Raw genomic sequence first — 6,000 nt, forward strand, 5'->3', positions numbered from 1 at the left:
GTTTTCTTTTCTGTACTTTTCACGTTTCCTCACCTCCTCCAGCTCATAAAATCTCAATGAGTACCAGTGGAATAAAACCCACCAATCTGATGCCTGGCACTCTGCCCTGTTTTGTCATGGCCTATTACCTACTTCTCTGCCAAACTGACAGATTTTCCACATGCTTTATTGCAATAGTTGGGATCAGCAGAAGCACATGAGCTACACAAGTAGCAGGTACAAGACATTTTCATAAAGCCTGCCAGCTGTTGAATTCAATCTCATTCTCACTCTCACTCTCCTCCCAAACAGCGCTACTTGATTGACCTTCAGAGCACACGGCAAGACCTAGCTGATTTCCCTAGCTGAGAGAGGATGGAGGGATTCTAGTGGGAAATCAAAGATATTAACTATATCTCCAGCTGCCGAATGGTGATTACAGGTTCATTACAAAGTGGGAATAGTCACAGGGGTAACCTACTTTTAAAATATGTCAAGGAGCAGCTACAGCAAAGGAGGGGGGCTAAAAATAGATATGAATGTAAACCAAATAATTACCTTGTACATTAGTCTTCCTACCATTTACCAATTCCGACGGTTATGTTTTTATTCCCTTCCCTTCACATAACCCATGGAGAGCTGCGAATACTGTTTCAATCACATCAGCATCCTACATCTACAGAGCAACTGGTGGGATATGTCTCAATAGCAGGACACCCTGGCATTACAATGGAAGCAGGAATCACAAGGGAAGAACCCAGATTACAACCTCTGTTCAGCTTCTGCTACTGCACAGAGGAGGCAGCAGCCACCTTGAGCGAGAAACAAGGAACCACCAATTAGCGATAGGAGATGGAAGACAACAGCAAAGATCTTTGCATGGAGAGGAAAGAAGGGACTGGCTAACTGAGTGGAGGAGACTGGGAAAGAGAGAAGAAAATTGGAAGGAGAAAGGCCACTGCAATTAGACACTGAAAGAAGGCTCTGTAACCTTTCTTGACAGATAATGAACGGTTGGCATGCAAAATTTTGCATACAGTATTTAATGTCTAGATTTTGATAGTGATAAGATCAGCACTGAATTTTACTGAGGGTAAAATTAATATAAATAATCGCAGTCCCTGCACACAAAAGCAAGGTGCTAAGTTAAAAAAAAAAAAATTACTGTTTTTTAAAGATTTCCAAGATACAAGACAAACTTTGGTTTACCCACTCTGGGACTTCTTTGTGTCTTACTAAAGCATTAGAACTCAGAAAATGTTTTCTTCCTACAAAGACAGCTGTATTAAGACCTGCATATTCCTCTCCTCTCTTCTAAACAGACCAATATTTGGCACTTTGTATTTCCTTCAATCTTCTCAAAATATCCCTAGTCTCTTCAAAGAAGCAAATAAAACAGCCTGCCTAAATGTGTCTAACTTTTCAAGCCAATCTTCCTAGTCTATAGAGTACTTTGAAATGTTCGTGCAGTCAAGCAGAGCTGTTTGCTGCTGAATTTGTACTAAAAAGACAAAAGAGAATATGTCAATTTCAGATGTTCTAAGAAGTGTCACTGGAAAAAGAGAGACTTGTCTGCTGCAGAGCAGAGCTATGCTAGGCTGTGGGAACACAGTCGGGAGAAAAAACTGGGACAAAACAAAACAAAATGTTGCAGCACAGAATAGCTTCCAGCTGTGCACCACAGGGAATAACTTAATGCACTCAATCCACAATGTAGATGAAGAGTTTTATACAACTAGAAAATAAGCCCAATTTGAAGAAATAGCTGTCCAGACACAACAGAGCTTGCAGACTGAAAAAAACTGACACTAAGCCCATTTGTCCAGAGGAAAACAAAATCGGAAAACAAGTATTTCAGTCCCTGTTTATGTCAGTTGCCCTAAACCACTGTACTGTTAGGTAGTCATCTTTTTTTCTTTCCAAAGAAAGTGGAAATGTAGTTTTCAATGTTTGGTGGTAGAGATGGCTTGCTTTTACTCTCAGGCAATTTTCTTTCTTCATACAGAGTAACGTTACATACATCCTCCTGCAGATTTAACTTAACACAAAAGACACAGACTAAAACCCTAACCTGGAGCAGTTTGATAGCAAAGCTAACGATAATTCTTACAAAAAAACAGAGGCATCTGAAAAAGAGGATATTGATTATCTAGTAATATTACCTTGCCTCTCCACAGCTTACAGCATTCAAAATCTGTAAGGACTTTGCTGATGTTAATAGCAAAACCCGAAAAGTTTTACAGATTGGGAGACTGAGTGAAAAAATTGCTATTGGCTTACCCCAATATTATATTGTATAAAATATGTAAGCATCCCTAGCTTTGTAATTAATTTCCTTCTTCCTAGAGCTGTCAAAGGCAGCTGCTTTGCAAAGCAGAACAGGAAAAATACAGGTGAAAAGGAAATCCTGTCTCCTTGACAGCCACGGCAGAACTCCCACCGAATCAAAAATCCAAAGCACAAAGATTTAACAGACATCTCATTTTCAAAGGTATTTACACGCCCAGTTTGAGTCAGGCACCCACTGTTTTTCAAATATATGTCGATATTCTGGCACAAATTTTTAAGTACAAAATCCTAGTTGTACAAATACCTTATCCGTAAAAGGAGTCCACTATGCATGAAAAAGCAAGCAGCTCTCTTTACAGTCATTTTCTTGTATTTATTAGCCACATGATCTTCATTAAAACCTTTGCAATGCAGTAGTACGGTCCCGGTCAGCCAAGCAGGCATAACAGGAAAAAGTAAAAGGACCTCTGAGAGACAATGCTGATCTACTGCGAAGAAGAATTCTCCCAAATCGTGTACATTCTGTTCTTAGCACACATTAGTTCACAACTTTCCCAAATCGCATAATATAGCTAAAAACTTCAATTTTTGTTCAGTTCCCGCATCTGAATACCAGTGTCTCTGTACTCAGAAGACACTGTAGGTTTGGTTCCCTCCACTCCTGTACTTCCCTCGGTTGCTAAGAGAGAGGGAGAGAGAGAGACCTGTATGACATCTATCCCAGTTCTGTCCCACTGAAGAAGGGGAAAAAAGGGATTATGACTTTGAATAAAAATGAAAAAAATTAAATCAGAACTTCTCAAATGTAGAAGAGAGCCTGGGAAAATTGCAGCCTCCAGATGCAATTTACTGCTGACTTTGGTCTAGACAAAGCTACTGTTTTATGCAAAAAAAACCCCTCTGCTATATATTATCTTAGACACTAAAGAATATGAAACATAATACTATTTTTGCAGTAACTTCAAAACGAATGTCCACTGAAACCACACTGCAGAGTCAGAATTAGCTACTGTGCCCTTGAGTCTCCAACACTGTTAACTTAAACAGAAAGACTTGAGATGTTTGCTATTTCTTTTACAAGAGGCAACAAAAGACATGTTATGGCGGCTAATAAAAGTCATCCATCTATTCATCATCATCTACACTGACAGAAAACTCCAAGCTGAGTTTGACATTATGAAACCAAAGAGCAAATGGAAAAACCGATCTTGCACATGTAAAAGATTCCATGCACTTACTTTTACCCTGAGGAGTCAGATGAAAATAGTTTGAAGTGTGTTTCTCTCAACCAACGAACTCCAATAAACACTAAGTTCAATTCTCATTCTTTGAACTGATTTACTACTTGCTGTTCTGTTGTAATGCTTTACAAAAACATACTGATAAGGATTCTAAAAGATTTAACATATTCTGGTAAAATGTGAGACTATCAATTAGCAATTTCTATGCAAAGGTTGTAACATTGTCTTCAGAAAACTAAAGAATCGCTGAGGCTGGAAGGGACCTCTTCTCTAGTCGAAATCCCCACCCAAGTCAGGTCAGCAGACCCAGTTGCCCAGGACTGTGTGCAGCTGAATTTTCAGCATCTCTAAGGATGTAGGTTCAACAGCCTCTCTGGGCAACATATTCCACTGTTGTCCACTGACATCCCTCACAGTGAAAAAAGTGCTTTATGTTGTTTAAATGGAATTTCCTGTATAGTGATTTCTGCCCATTACCTCTTGTCCTTTCACCGGATACCCCTGAGAAAACTTGGGCTATATCTTCTGTATCACCTCCTGACACGCGCCCCACAACTTATTTATACACATCGATAAAATCTCCCTGAGATTTCTCGAGGCTAAGCAATCCCAGCCCTCTCAGCCTCTACTTGTAGTACAGACGCTCCAAGTCCTTTAATCATCTTCCCAGCCATTTCCTGGACTTGCTCCAACATGTCCATGTCTCTCTTATATTGAAGAGCCCAGAATTGGACAGAGCTCTCCAGGTGTGTTCTCACCACTGCTGAGCAGATGGGGAAGGATACCCTCCCTCAAGCTGCTGGTGACACTCTAACTAATGTAGCCCGGGACACCATATGACTTTTTTGCCACATCACTGGCTCATGCTCAACTCATTGTCACCAGGAGACCCAGGTCCTTCTCTACAAAGCTGCTTTCCAGCCATTTAGCCCCAGTCTATACTGGTGAACAGAGCTGTTCCTCCCCAGGTGCGGGACTTTGCCACCTCCCTCTGATGAACTTCATGAGGTTCTTGTCAGTTCATTTCTCCAGCCTGCCAAGGTCCCTCTGGGTGGCAGCACGGACTTCTGGCATATCAGCCACTCTTCCCAATCTTGTGTTGTTTGCCTGCAAACTTGCTGAGGGTGCACTCTGCCCTATCATCCAGGTCATTAACCAAGATATTACACAGTATTGGCTCCAGTATTGACCCCGGAGGTACATCACTAGTGATGTGCCTCCAGATGGACTTCGTGTCACTGATCACAACTGTCTGGGCCTATCCATTCAGTTTTCAATCTGCTTTGCTGTCCACTTATCTAACCCGTATTTCATAGGTTAAGCACAATTTCCTATCCATAAATCCATACTAGTCTTAAAACCAACATTTTAGCTACATGTACAATTTACATTTACCATTTTACATGTATGTGCTACTTAAACCCAAGTTACACAACACCCTATTAAATGAGAACTAAGTTGCTCTCCTCAGATAATAATGTCAGGCCTTAGACCTTTGATCTGTTCAATTTCGATGCATGTAAAGCACAATTAGCAAGATCAAGGCCTTCACTGATTACTGTATTGAAGGCAGAATGCAAAACGTATTTTTCACAACTCAGTCTCCCAAGTTTCCATAGAGTGCAATAGGTTATCATTTCCATACAGTCAGTATTCTGAGGCATGAATTAACTGAATAACTGAGAAATATAGCCAAAAAAATGCTTAATAAACTGCAAAATTAAATTATATATTTCTGTAGTAATAAATACTGTTGTTTCCTATGCATTGAAACAAGAAACTCTTCAGTTACATATAAGGCCATAAAAGAATAGTTTGAACATTCTGTGTCACTTTTACTGTATCCTTTTGTTCTGGTATATTGAGATAGTTGTTGTATGTTACATATATTTCTTCACCATAGACTTTGTTAAAAAAGGGCTACTAAATGCATACATTTTTAACCACCGTAATAGTGTATTTATATATTTATAAATTACATATAAGACATAGATACATACAAATACAATAGACAGTGCATCTGTATCTGTAGTCACAGTAGCATGACTGTCTAAAATTTTTCTTGTTTCATGAAGAGAACAGAATATGTGCATGATTTCAGTATCTTTTTAATATATATCTTTTTGAGAAAGAATATTTAAATAATATTTGTTGATACTTATTTTCTACATGACAAAAAGAGTCCAGTAATTTCCCTCTCTTACATATATTTTATCCCCTATCTTGAACTGCGACTGAATGGGAAGATCATATTAGGTCTGAGCAGATGGCTGTCAGCAAACCAGTGGTAACGTACCATGGTTTAGAATTAGAGACAAAATGTGCCACCTGGTATGCAGTTTCTGCTTGTAACTGCCAAAGACATCTGGCTTAGAATATAAGCCAGCTTGAACATCCCTACACATATTTACTTTATCATTCATGAAAATTAAATTATATCAGCATCTCTTAATACTTCTCTGGTAAAGCTGTGCCTATCTGTATTAGTGGA

Source organism: Tauraco erythrolophus, chromosome 2 (genome assembly GCF_009769465.1).
Source record: "Tauraco erythrolophus isolate bTauEry1 chromosome 2, bTauEry1.pri, whole genome shotgun sequence".
In the NCBI taxonomy this organism is placed as follows: Eukaryota; Metazoa; Chordata; class Aves; order Musophagiformes; family Musophagidae; genus Tauraco; species Tauraco erythrolophus.